Source organism: Heteronotia binoei, chromosome 8, assembly GCF_032191835.1.
Source record: "Heteronotia binoei isolate CCM8104 ecotype False Entrance Well chromosome 8, APGP_CSIRO_Hbin_v1, whole genome shotgun sequence".
NCBI classification, from domain to species: Eukaryota; Metazoa; Chordata; class Lepidosauria; order Squamata; family Gekkonidae; genus Heteronotia; species Heteronotia binoei.
In genome coordinates this window covers 52,965,279-52,979,683 of record NC_083230.1, presented here as the reverse complement: position 1 = coordinate 52,979,683, position 14,405 = coordinate 52,965,279, and positions in this window count along the sequence as shown.

Here is a 14,405-nt window from a genome sequence, read left to right as displayed (position 1 = left end):
ACCCAACCCCAATATTCACTCGAACATAAGTGTGTCCTGAACTCTAACCCTAACCCTAACCCTTACCATATGGGCCCATTCATTCTAATGAATCTCATAGGCTATAATGGAGAATGGAAAAACATCCAAAAATTTTCCCCATCAACAGTGTACCATTCAGTGTGATATTAAAAATTCATCTTATCCAACCCTAAACCCAACCCCAATATTCACCGAAACATAAGTGTGTCCTGAACTCTAACCCTAACCCTAACCCTTACCATATGGGCCCATTCATTCTAATGAATCTCATAGGCTATAATGGAGAATGTAAAAACATCCAAAATTTTTCCCCATCAACACTGTACCATTCAGTGTGATATTAAAAATACATCTTACCCAACCCTAAACCCAACCCCAATATGCACCCGAACATAAGTGTGTCCTGAACTCTAACCCTAACCCTAACCCTTACCATATGGGCCCATTCATTCTAATGAATCTCATAGGCTATAATGGAGAATGGAAAAACATCGAAAAAATTTTCCCATCAAGAGTATACCATTCAGTGTGATATTAAAAATACATCTTACCCAACCCTAAACCAAACCCCAATATTCACCCGAACTTAAGTGTGTCCTGAACTCTAACCCTAACCCTAACCCTTACCATATGGGCCCATTCATTCTAATGAATCTCATAGGCTATAATGGAGAATGGAAAAACATCCAAAAAAATTTCCCATAAAAAGTATACCATTCAGTGTGATATTAAAAATACATCTTACCCAACCCTAAACCCAACCCCAATATTCACCGAAACATAAGTGTGTCCTGAACTCTAACCCTAACCCTAACTCTTACCATATGGGCCCATTCATTCTAATGAATCTCATAGGCTATAATGGAGAATGGAAAAACATCCAAAATTTTTCCCCATCAACACTGTACCATTCAGTGTGATATTAAAAATACAACTTATCCAAACCTAAACCCAACCCCAATATTCACCGAAACATAAGTGTGTCCTGAACTCTAACCCTAACCCTAACCCTTACCATATGGGCCCATTCATTCTAATGAATCTCATAGGCTATAATGGAGAATGGAAAAACATCCAAAATTTTTCCCCATCAACAGTGTACCATTCAGTGTGATATTAAAAATACATCTTACCAACCCTAAACCAGACCCCAATTTTAAACCGAACATATGTGTGTCCTGAACTCTAACCCTAACCCTAACCCTTACCATATGGGCCCATTCATTCTAATGAATCTCATAGGCTATAATGGAGAATGGAAAAAACATCCAAAATTTTTCCCCATCAACACTGTACCATTCAGTGTGATATTAAAAATACATCTTATCCAACCCTAAACCCAACCCCAATATTCACCGAAACATAAGTGTGTCCTGAACTCTAACCCTAACCCTAACCCTTACCATATGGGCCCATTCATTCTAATGAATCTCATAGGCTATAATGGAGAATGGAAAAACATCCAAAAAATTTTCCCATCAAGAGTATACCATTCAGTGTGATATGAAAAATACATCTTACCCAACCCTAAACCCAACCCCAATATGCACCCGAACATAAGTGTGTCCTGAACTCTAACCCTAACCCTAACCCTAACCCTTACCATATGGGCCCATTCATTCTAATGAATCTCATAGGCTATAATGGAGAATGGAAAAACATCCAAAAAATTTTCCCATCAAGAGTATACCATTCAGTGTGATATTAAAAATACATCTTATCCAACCCTAAACCCAACCCCAATATTCACTCGAACATAAGTGTGTCCTGAACTCTAACCCTAACCCTAACCCTTACCATATGGGCCCATTCATTCTAATGAATCTCATAGGCTATAATGGAGAATGGAAAAACATCCAAAAATTTTCCCCATCAACAGTGTACCATTCAGTGTGATATTAAAAATTCATCTTATCCAACCCTAAACCCAACCCCAATATTCACCGAAACATAAGTGTGTCCTGAACTCTAACCCTAACCCTAACCCTTACCATATGGGCCCATTCATTCTAATGAATCTCATAGGCTATAATGGAGAATGTAAAAACATCCAAAATTTTTCCCCATCAACACTGTACCATTCAGTGTGATATTAAAAATACATCTTACCCAACCCTAAACCCAACCCCAATATGCACCCGAACATAAGTGTGTCCTGAACTCTAACCCTAACCCTAACCCTTACCATATGGGCCCATTCATTCTAATGAATCTCATAGGCTATAATGGAGAATGGAAAAACATCGAAAAAATTTTCCCATCAAGAGTATACCATTCAGTGTGATATTAAAAATACATCTTACCCAACCCTAAACCAAACCCCAATATTCACCCGAACTTAAGTGTGTCCTGAACTCTAACCCTAACCCTAACCCTTACCATATGGGCCCATTCATTCTAATGAATCTCATAGGCTATAATGGAGAATGGAAAAACATCCAAAAAAATTTCCCATAAAAAGTATACCATTCAGTGTGATATTAAAAATACATCTTACCCAACCCTAAACCCAACCCCAATATGCACCCGAACATAAGTGTGTCCTGAACTCTAACCCTAACCCTTACCATATGGGCCCATTCATTCTAATGAATCTCATAGGCTATTATGGAGAATGGAAAAACATCCAAAAAATTTTCCCATCAAGAGTATACCATTCAGTGTGATATTAAAAATACATCTTATCCAACCCTAAACCCAACCCCAATATGCACCCAAACATAAGTGCGTCCAGAACTCTAACCCTAACCCTAACCCTTACCATATGGGCCCATTTATTCTAATGAATCTCATAGGCTATAATGGAGAATGGAAAAACATCCAAAAATTTTCCCCATCAAGAGTATACCATTCAGTGTGGTATTAAAAATACATCTTACCCAACCCTAAAACAGACCCCAATCTTAAACCGAACATATGTGTGTCCTGAACTCTAACCCTAACCCTAACCCTTACCATATGGGCCCATTCATTCTAATGAATCTCATAGGGTATAATGGAGAATGGAAAAACATCCAAAAATTTTTCCCATCAAGAGTATACCATTCAGTGTGATTTTAAAAATACATCTTACCCAACCCTAAACCCAACCCCAATATGCACCCGAACATAAGTGTGTCCTGAACTCTAACCCTAACCCTAACCCTAACCCTTACCATATGGGCCCATTCATTCTAATGAATCTCATAGGCTATAATGGAGAATGGAAAAACATCCAAAAAATTTTCCCATCAAGAGTATACCATTCAGTGTGATATTAAAAAAACATCTTATCCAACCCTAAACCCAACCCCAATATTCACTCGAACATAAGTGTGTCCTGAACTCTAACCCTAACCCTTACCATATGGGCCCATTCATTGTAATGAATCTCATAGGCTATAATGGAGAATGGAAAAACATCCAAAAATTTTCCCCATCAACAGTGTACCATTCAGTGTGATATTAAAAATTCATCTTATCCAACCCTAAACCCAACCCCAATATTCACCGAAACATAAGTGTGTCCTGAACTCTAACCCTAACCCTAACCCTTACCATATGGGCCCATTCATTCTAATGAATCTCATAGGCTATAATGGAGAATGGAAAAACATCCAAAAATTTTTCCCATCAATAGTATACCATTCAGTGTGATATTAAAAATACATCTTACCCAACCCTAAACCCAACCCCAATATGCACCCGAACATAAGTGTGTCCTGAACTCTAACCCTAACCCTAACTCTTACCATATGGGCCCATTCATTCTAATGAATCTCATAGGCTATAATGGAGAATGGAAAAACATCCAAAATTTTTCCCCATCAACACTGTACCATTCAGTGTGATATTAAAAATACAACTTATCCAAACCTAAACCCAACCCCAATATTCACCAAAACATAAGTGTGTCCTGAACTCTAACCCTAACCCTAACCCTTACCATATGGGCCCATTCATTCTAATGAATCTCATAGGCTATAATGGAGAATGGAAAAACATCCAAAATTTTTCCCCATCAACACTGTACCATTCAGTGTGATATTAAAAATACATCTTATCCAACCCTAAACCCAACCCCAATATTCACTCGAACATAAGTGTGTCCTGAACTCTAACCCTAACCCTAACCCTTACCATATGGGCCCATTCATTCTAATGAATCTCATAGGCTATAATGGAGAATGGAAAAACATCCAAAATTTTTCCCCATCAACACTGTACCATTCAGTGTGATATTAAAAATACATCTTACCCAACCCTAACCCAAACCCCAATATGCACCCGAACATAAGTGTGTCCTGAACTCTAACCCTAACCCTAACCCTTACCATATGGGCCCATTCATTCTAATGAATCTCATAGGCTATAATGGAGAATGGAACAACATCCAAAATTTTTTCCCATCAAGAGTATACCATTCAGTGTGATATTAAAAATACATCTTATCCAACCCTAAACCCAACCCCAATATTCACTCGAACATAAGTGTGTCCTGAACTCTAACCCTAAGCCTTACCATATGGGCCCATTCATTGTAATGAATCTCATAGGCTATAATGGAGAATGGAAAAACATCCAAAAATTTTCCCCATCAACAGTGTACCATTCAGTGTGATATTAAAAATTCATCTTATCCAACCCTAAACCCAACCCCAATATTCACCGAAACATAAGTGTGTCCTGAACTCTAACCCTAACCCTAACCCTTACCATATGGGCCCATTCATTCTAATGAATCTCATCGGCTATAATGGAGAATGGAAAAACATCCAAAAAATTTTCCCATCAAGAGTATACCATTCAGTGTGATATTAAAAATACATCTTACCCAACCCTAAACCCAACCCCAATATGCACCCGAACATAAGTGTGTCCTGAACTCTAACCCTAACCCTAACGCTTACCATATGGGCACATTCATTCTAATGAATCTCATAGGCTATAATGGAGAATGGAAAAACATCCAAAATTTTTCCCCATCAACACTGTACCATTCAGTGTGATATTAAAAATACAACTTATCCAAACCTAAACCCAACCCCAATATTCACCGAAACATAAGTGTGTCCTGAACTCTAACCCTAACCCTAACCCTTACCATATGGGCCCATTCATTCTAATGAATCTCATAGGCTATAATGGAGAATGGAAAAACATCCAAAATTTTTCCCCATCAACACTGTACCATTCAGTGTGATATTAAAAATACATCTTATCCAACCCTAAACCCAACCCCAATATTCACTCGAACATAAGTGTGTCCTGAACTCTAACCCTAACCCTAACCCTTACCATATGGGCCCATTCATTCTAATGAATCTCATAGGCTATAATGGAGAATGGAAAAACATCCAAAATTTTTCCCCATCAACACTGTACCATTCAGTGTGATATTAAAAATACATCTTACCCAACCCTAACCCAAACCCCAATATGCACCCGAACATAAGTGTGTCCTGAACTCTAACCCTAACCCTAACCCTTACCATATGGGCCCATTCATTCTAATGAATCTCATAGGCTATAATGGAGAATGGAACAACATCCAAAATTTTTTCCCATCAAGAGTATACCATTCAGTGTGTTATTAAAAATACATCTTATCCAACCCTAAACCCAACCCCAATATTCACTCGAACATAAGTGTGTCCTGAACTCTAACCCTAACCCTTACCATATGGGCCCATTCATTGTAATGAATCTCATAGGCTATAATGGAGAATGGAAAAACATCCAAAAATTTTCCCCATCAACAGTGTACCATTCAGTGTGATATTAAAAATTCATCTTATCCAACCCTAAACCCAACCCCAATATTCACCGAAACATAAGTGTGTCCTGAACTCTAACCCTAACCCTAACCCTTACCATATGGGCCCATTCATTCTAATGAATCTCATAGGCTATAATGGAGAATGGAAAAACATCCAAAAAATTTTCCCATCAAGAGTATACCATTCAGTGTGATATTAAAAATACATCTTACCCAACCCTAAACCCAACCCCAATATGCACCCGAACATAAGTGTGTCCTGAACTCTAACCCTAACCCTAACGCTTACCATATGGGCACATTCATTCTAATGAATCTCATAGGCTATAATGGAGAATGGAAAAACATCCAAAATTTTTCCCCATCAACACTGTACCATTCAGTGTGATATTAAAAATACAACTTATCCAAACCTAAACCCAACCCCAATATTCACCGAAACATAAGTGTGTCCTGAACTCTAACCCTAACCCTAACCCTTACCATATGGGCCCATTCATTCTAATGAATCTCATAGGCTATAATGGAGAATGGAAAAACATCCAAAATTTTTCCCCATCAACACTGTACCATTCAGTGTGATATTAAAAATACATCTTATCCAACCCTAAACCCAACCCCAATATTCACTCGAACATAAGTGTGTCCTGAACTCTAACACTAACCCTAACCCTTACCATATGGGCCCATTCATTCTAATGAATCTCATAGGCTATAATGGAGAATGGAAAAACATCCAAAATTTTTCCCCATCAACACTGTACCATTCAGTGTGATATTAAAAATACATCTTACCCAACCCTAAACCCAACCCCAATATGCACCCGAACATAAGTGTGTCCTGAACTCTAACCCTAACCCTAACCCTTACCATATGGGCCCATTCATTCTAATGAATCTCATAGGCTATAATGGAGAATGGAACAACGTCCAAAAATTTTTCCCATCAAGAGTATACCATTCAGTGTGATATTAAAAATACATCTTATCCAACCCTAAACCCAACCCCAATATTCACTCGAACATAAGTGTGTCCTGAACTCTAACCCTAACCCTTACCATATGGGCCCATTCATTCTAATGAATCTCATAGGCTATAATGGAGAATGGAAAAACATCCAAAATTTTTCCCCATCAACACTGTACCATTCAGTGTGATATTAAAAATACATCTTATCCAACCCTAAACCCAACCCCAATATTCACTCGAACATAAGTGTGTCCTGAACTCTAACCCTAACCCTAACCCTTACCATATGGGCCCATTCATTCTAATGAATCTCATAGGCTATAATGGAGAATGGAAAAACATCCAAAATTTTTCCCCATCAACACTGTACCATTCAGTGTGATATTAAAAATACATCTTACCCAACCCTAACCCAAACCCCAATATGCACCCGAACATAAGTGTGTCCTGAACTCTAACCCTAACCCTAACCCTTACCATATGGGCCCATTCATTCTAATGAATCTCATAGGCTATAATGGAGAATGGAACAACATCCAAAATTTTTTCCCATCAAGAGTATACCATTCAGTGTGTTATTAAAAATACATCTTATCCAACCCTAAACCCAACCCCAATATTCACTCGAACATAAGTGTGTCCTGAACTCTAACCCTAACCCTTACCATATGGGCCCATTCATTGTAATGAATCTCATAGGCTATAATGGAGAATGGAAAAACATCCAAAAATTTTCCCCATCAACAGTGTACCATTCAGTGTGATATTAAAAATTCATCTTATCCAACCCTAAACCCAACCCCAATATTCACCGAAACATAAGTGTGTCCTGAACTCTAACCCTAACCCTAACCCTTACCATATGGGCCCATTCATTCTAATGAATCTCATAGGCTATAATGGAGAATGGAAAAACATCCAAAAAATTTTCCCATCAAGAGTATACCATTCAGTGTGATATTAAAAATACATCTTACCCAACCCTAAACCCAACCCCAATATGCACCCGAACATAAGTGTGTCCTGAACTCTAACCCTAACCCTAACGCTTACCATATGGGCACATTCATTCTAATGAATCTCATAGGCTATAATGGAGAATGGAAAAACATCCAAAATTTTTCCCCATCAACACTGTACCATTCAGTGTGATATTAAAAATACAACTTATCCAAACCTAAACCCAACCCCAATATTCACCGAAACATAAGTGTGTCCTGAACTCTAACCCTAACCCTAACCCTTACCATATGGGCCCATTCATTCTAATGAATCTCATAGGCTATAATGGAGAATGGAAAAAACATCCAAAATTTTTCCCCATCAACACTGTACCATTCAGTGTGATATTAAAAATACATCTTATCCAACCCTAAACCCAACCCCAATATTCACTCGAACATAAGTGTGTCCTGAACTCTAACACTAACCCTAACCCTTACCATATGGGCCCATTCATTCTAATGAATCTCATAGGCTATAATGGAGAATGGAAAAACATCCAAAATTTTTCCCCATCAACACTGTACCATTCAGTGTGATATTAAAAATACATCTTACCCAACCCTAAACCCAACCCCAATATGCACCCGAACATAAGTGTGTCCTGAACTCTAACCCTAACCCTAACCCTTACCATATGGGCCCATTCATTCTAATGAATCTCATAGGCTATAATGGAGAATGGAACAACGTCCAAAAATTTTTCCCATCAAGAGTATACCATTCAGTGTGATATTAAAAATACATCTTATCCAACCCTAAACCCAACCCCAATATTCACTCGAACATAAGTGTGTCCTGAACTCTAACCCTAACCCTTACCATATGGGCCCATTCATTGTAATGAATCTCATAGGCTATAATGGAGAATGGAAAAACATCCAAAAATTTTCCCCATCAACAGTGTACCATTCAGTGTGATATTAAAAATTCATCTTATCCAACCCTAAACCCAACCCCAATATTCACCGAAACATAAGTGTGTCCTGAACTCTAACCCTAACCCTAACCCTTACCATATGGGCCCATTCATTCTAATGAATCTCATAGGCTATAATGGAGAATGGAAAAACATCCAAAAAATTTTCCCATCAAGAGTATACCATTCAGTGTGATATTAAAAATACATCTTACCCAACCCTAAACCCAACCCCAATATTCACCGAAACATAAGTGTGTCCTGAACTCTAACCCTAACCCTAACTCTTACCATATGGGCCCATTCATTCTAATGAATCTCATAGGCTATAATGGAGAATGGAAAAACATCCAAAATTTTTCCCCATCAACACTGTACCATTCAGTGTGATATTAAAAATACAACTTATCCAAACCTAAACCCAACCCCAATATTCACCGAAACATAAGTGTGTCCTGAACTCTAACCCTAACCCTAACCCTTACCATATGGGCCCATTCATTCTAATGAATCTCATAGGCTATAATGGAGAATGGAAAAACATCCAAAATTTTTCCCCATCAACACTGTACCATTCAGTGTGATATTAAAAATACATCTTATCCAACCCTAAACCCAACCCCAATATTCACTCGAACATAAGTGTGTCCTGAACTCTAACCCTAACCCTAACCCTTACCATATGGGCCCATTCATTCTAATGAATCTCATAGGCTATAATGGAGAATGGAAAAACATCCAAAATTTTTCCCCATCAACACTGTACCATTCAGTGTGATATTAAAAATACATCTTACCCAACCCTAACCCAAACCCCAATATGCACCCGAACATAAGTGTGTCCTGAACTCTAACCCTAACCCTAACCCTTACCATATGGGCCCATTCATTCTAATGAATCTCATAGGCTATAATGGAGAATGGAACAACATCCAAAATTTTTTCCCATCAAGAGTATACCATTCAGTGTGATATTAAAAATACATCTTATCCAACCCTAAACCCAACCCCAATATTCACTCGAACATAAGTGTGTCCTGAACTCTAACCCTAACCCTTACCATATGGGCCCATTCATTGTAATGAATCTCATAGGCTATAATGGAGAATGGAAAAACATCCAAAAAATTTCCCCATCAACAGTGTACCATTCAGTGTGATATTAAAAATTCATCTTATCCAACCCTAAACCCAACCCCAATATTCACCGAAACATAAGTGTGTCCTGAACTCTAACCCTAACCCTAACCCTTACCATATGGGCCCATTCATTCTAATGAATCTCATAGGCTATAATGGAGAATGGAAAAACATCCAAAAAATTTTCCCATCAAGAGTATACCATTCAGTGTGATATTAAAAATACATCTTACCCAACCCTAAACCCAACCCCAATATGCACCCGAACATAAGTGTGTCCTGAACTCTAACCCTAACCCTAACTCTTACCATATGGGCACATTCATTCTAATGAATCTCATAGGCTATAATGGAGAATGGAAAAACATCCAAAATTTTTCCCCATCAACACTGTACCATTCAGTGTGATATTAAAAATACAACTTATCCAAACCTAAACCCAACCCCAATATTCACCGAAACATAAGTGTGTCCTGAACTCTAACCCTAACCCTTACCATATGGGCCCATTCATTCTAATGAATCTCATAGGCTATAATGGAGAATGGAAAAACATCCAAAATTTTTCCCCATCAACACTGTACCATTCAGTGTGATATTAAAAATACATCTTATCCAACCCTAAACCCAACCCCAATATTCACTCGAACATAAGTGTGTCCTGAACTCTAACCCTAACCCTAACCCTTACCATATGGGCCCATTCATTCTAATGAATCTCATAGGCTATAATGGAGAATGGAAAAACATCCAAAATTTTTCCCCATCAACACTGTACCATTCAGTGTGATATTAAAAATACATCTTACCCAACCCTAAACCCAACCCCAATATGCACCCGAACATAAGTGTGTCCTGAACTCTAACCCTAACCCTAACCCTTACCATATGGGCCCATTCATTCTAATGAATCTCATAGGCTATAATGGAGAATGGAACAACATCCAAAAAATTTTCCCATCAAGAGTATACCATTCAGTGTGATATTAAAAATACATCTTATCCAACCCTAAACCCAACCCCAATATTCACTCGAACATAAGTGTGTCCTGAACTCTAACCCTAACCCTTACCATATGGGCCCATTCATTGTAATGAATCTCATAGGCTATAATGGAGAATGGAAAAACATCCAAAAATTTTCCCCATCAACAGTGTACCATTCAGTGTGATATTAAAAATTCATCTTATCCAACCCTAAACCCAACCCCAATATTCACCGAAACATAAGTGTGTCCTGAACTCTAACCCTAACCCTAACCCTTACCATATGGGCCCATTCATTCTAATGAATCTCATAGGCTATAATGGAGAATGGAAAAACATCCAAAAATTTTTCCCATCAAGAGTATACCATTCAGTGTGATATTAAAAATACATCTTACCCAACCCTAAACCCAACCCCAATATTCACCGAAACATAAGTGTGTCCTGAACTCTAACCCTAACCCTAACTCTTACCATATGGGCCCATTCATTCTAATGAATCTCATAGGCTATAATGGAGAATGGAAAAACATCCAAAATTTTTCCCCATCAACACTGTACCATTCAGTGTGATATTAAAAATACAACTTATCCAAACCTAAACCCAACCCCAATATTCACCGAAACATAAGTGTGTCCTGAACTCTAACCCTAACCCTAACCCTTACCATATGGGCCCATTCATTCTAATGAATCTCATAGGCTATAATGGAGAATGGAAAAACATCCAAAATTTTTCCCCATCAACACTGTACCATTCAGTGTGATATTAAAAATACATCTTATCCAACCCTAAACCCAACCCCAATATTCACTCGAACATAAGTGTGTCCTGAACTCTAACCCTAACCCTAACACTTACCATATGGGCCCATTCATTCTAATGAATCTCATAGGCTATAATGGAGAATGGAAAAACATCCAAAATTTTTCCCCATCAACACTGTACCATTCAGTGTGATATTAAAAATACATCTTACCCAACCCTAAACCCAACCCCAATATGCACCCGAACATAAGTGTGTCCTGAACTCTAACCCTAACCCTAACCCTTACCATATGGGCCCATTCATTCTAATGAATCTCATAGGCTATAATGGAGAATGGAAAAACATCCAAAAAATTTTCCCATCAAGAGTATACCATTCAGTGTGATATTAAAAATACATCTTACCCAACCCTAAACCCAACCCCAATATGCACCCGAACATAAGTGTGTCCTGAACTCTAACCCTAACCCTAACTCTTACCATATGGGCCCATTCATTCTAATGAATCTCATAGGTTATAATGGAGAATGGAAAAACATCCAAAATTTTTCCCCATCAACACTGTACCATTCAGTGTGATATTAAAAATACAACTTATCCAAACCTAAACCCAACCCCAATATTCACCGAAACATAAGTGTGTCCTGAACTCTAACCCTAACCCTAACCCTTACCATATGGGCCCATTCATTCTAATGAATCTCATAGGCTATAATGGAGAATGGAAAAACATCCAAAATTTTTCCCCATCAACAGTGTACCATTCAGTGTGATATTAAAAATACATCTTATCCAACCCTAAACCCAACCCCAATATTCACCGAAACATAAGTGTGTCCTGAACTCTAACCCTAACCCTAACCCTTACCATATGGGCCCATTCATTCTAATGAATCTCATAGGCTATAATGGAGAATGGAAAAACATCCAAAAAATTTTCCCATCAAGAGTATACCATTCAGTGTGATATTAAAAATACATCTTACCCAACCCTAAACCCAACCCCAATATGCACCCGAACATAAGTGTGTCCTGAACTCTAACCCTAACTCTAACTCTTACCATATGGGCCCATTCATTCTAATGAATCTCATAGGCTATAATGGAGAATGGAAAAACATCCAAAATTTTTCCCCATCAACACTGTACCATTCAGTGTGATATTAAAAATACAACTTATCCAAACCTAAACCCAACCCCAATATTCACCGAAACATAAGTGTGTCCTGAACTCTAACCCTAACCCTAACCCTTACCATATGGGCCCATTCATTCTAATGAATCTCATAGGCTATAATGGAGAATGGAAAAACATCCAAAATTTTTCCCCATCAACAGTGTACCATTCAGTGTGATATTAAAAATACATCTTACCAACCCTAAACCAGACCCCAATTTTAAACCGAACATATGTGTGTCCTGAACTCTAACCCTAACCCTAACCCTTACCATATGGGCCCATTCATTCTAATGAATCTCATAGGCTATAATGGAGAATGGAAAAACATCCAAAAATTTTCCCCATCAAGAGTATACCATTCAGTGTGATATTAAAAATACATCTTACCCAACCCTAAACCCAACCCCAATATGCACCCGAACATAAGTGTGTCCTGAACTCTAACCCTAACCCTAAACCTTACCATATGGGCCCATTCATTCTAATGAATCTCATAGGCTATAATGGAGAATGGAAAAACATCCAAAATTTTTCCCCATCAACACTGTACCATTCAGTGTGATATTAAAAATACATCTTATCCAACCCTAAACCCAACCCCAATATTCACCGAAACATAAGTGTGTCCTGAACTCTAACCCTAACCCTAACCCTTACCATATGGGCCCATTCATTCTAATGAATCTCATAGGCTATAATGGAGAATGGAAAAACATCCAAAAAATTTTCCCATCAAGAGTATACCATTCAGTGTGATATTAAAAATACATCTTACCCAACCCTAAACCCAACCCCAATATGCACCCGAACATAAGTGTGTCCTGAACTCTAACCCTAACCCTAACTCTTACCATATGGGCCCATTCATTCTAATGAATCTCATAGGCTATAATGGAGAATGGAAAAACATCCAAAATTTTTCCCCATCAACACTGTACCATTCAGTGTGATATTAAAAATACAACTTATCCAAACCTAAACCCAACCCCAATATTCACCGAAACATAAGTGTGTCCTGAACTCTAACCCTAACCCTAACCCTTACCATATGGGCCCATTCATTCTAATGAATCTCATAGGCTATAATGGAGAATGGAAAAACATCCAAAATTTTTCCCCATCAACAGTGTACCATTCAGTGTGATATTAAAAATACATCTTACCAACCCTAAACCAGACCCCAATTTTAAACCGAACATATGTGTGTCCTGAACTCTAACCCTAACCCTAACCCTTACCATATGGGCCCATTCATTCTAATGAATCTCATAGGCTATAATGGAGAATGGAAAAACATCCAAAAATTTTCCCCATCAAGAGTATACCATTCAGTGTGATATTTAAAATACATCTTACCCAACCCTAAACCCAACCCCAATATGCACCCGAACATAAGTGTGTCCTGAACTCTAACCCTAACCCTAAACCTTACCATATGGGCCCATTCATTCTAATGAATCTCATAGGCTATAATGGAGAATGGAAAAACATCCAAAATTTTTCCCCATCAACACTGTACCATTCAGTGTGATATTAAAAATACATCTTATCCAACCCTAAACCCAACCCCAATATTCACCGAAACATAAGTGTGTCCTGAACTCTAACCCTAACCCTAACCCTTACCATATGGGCCCATTCATTCTAATGAATCTCAT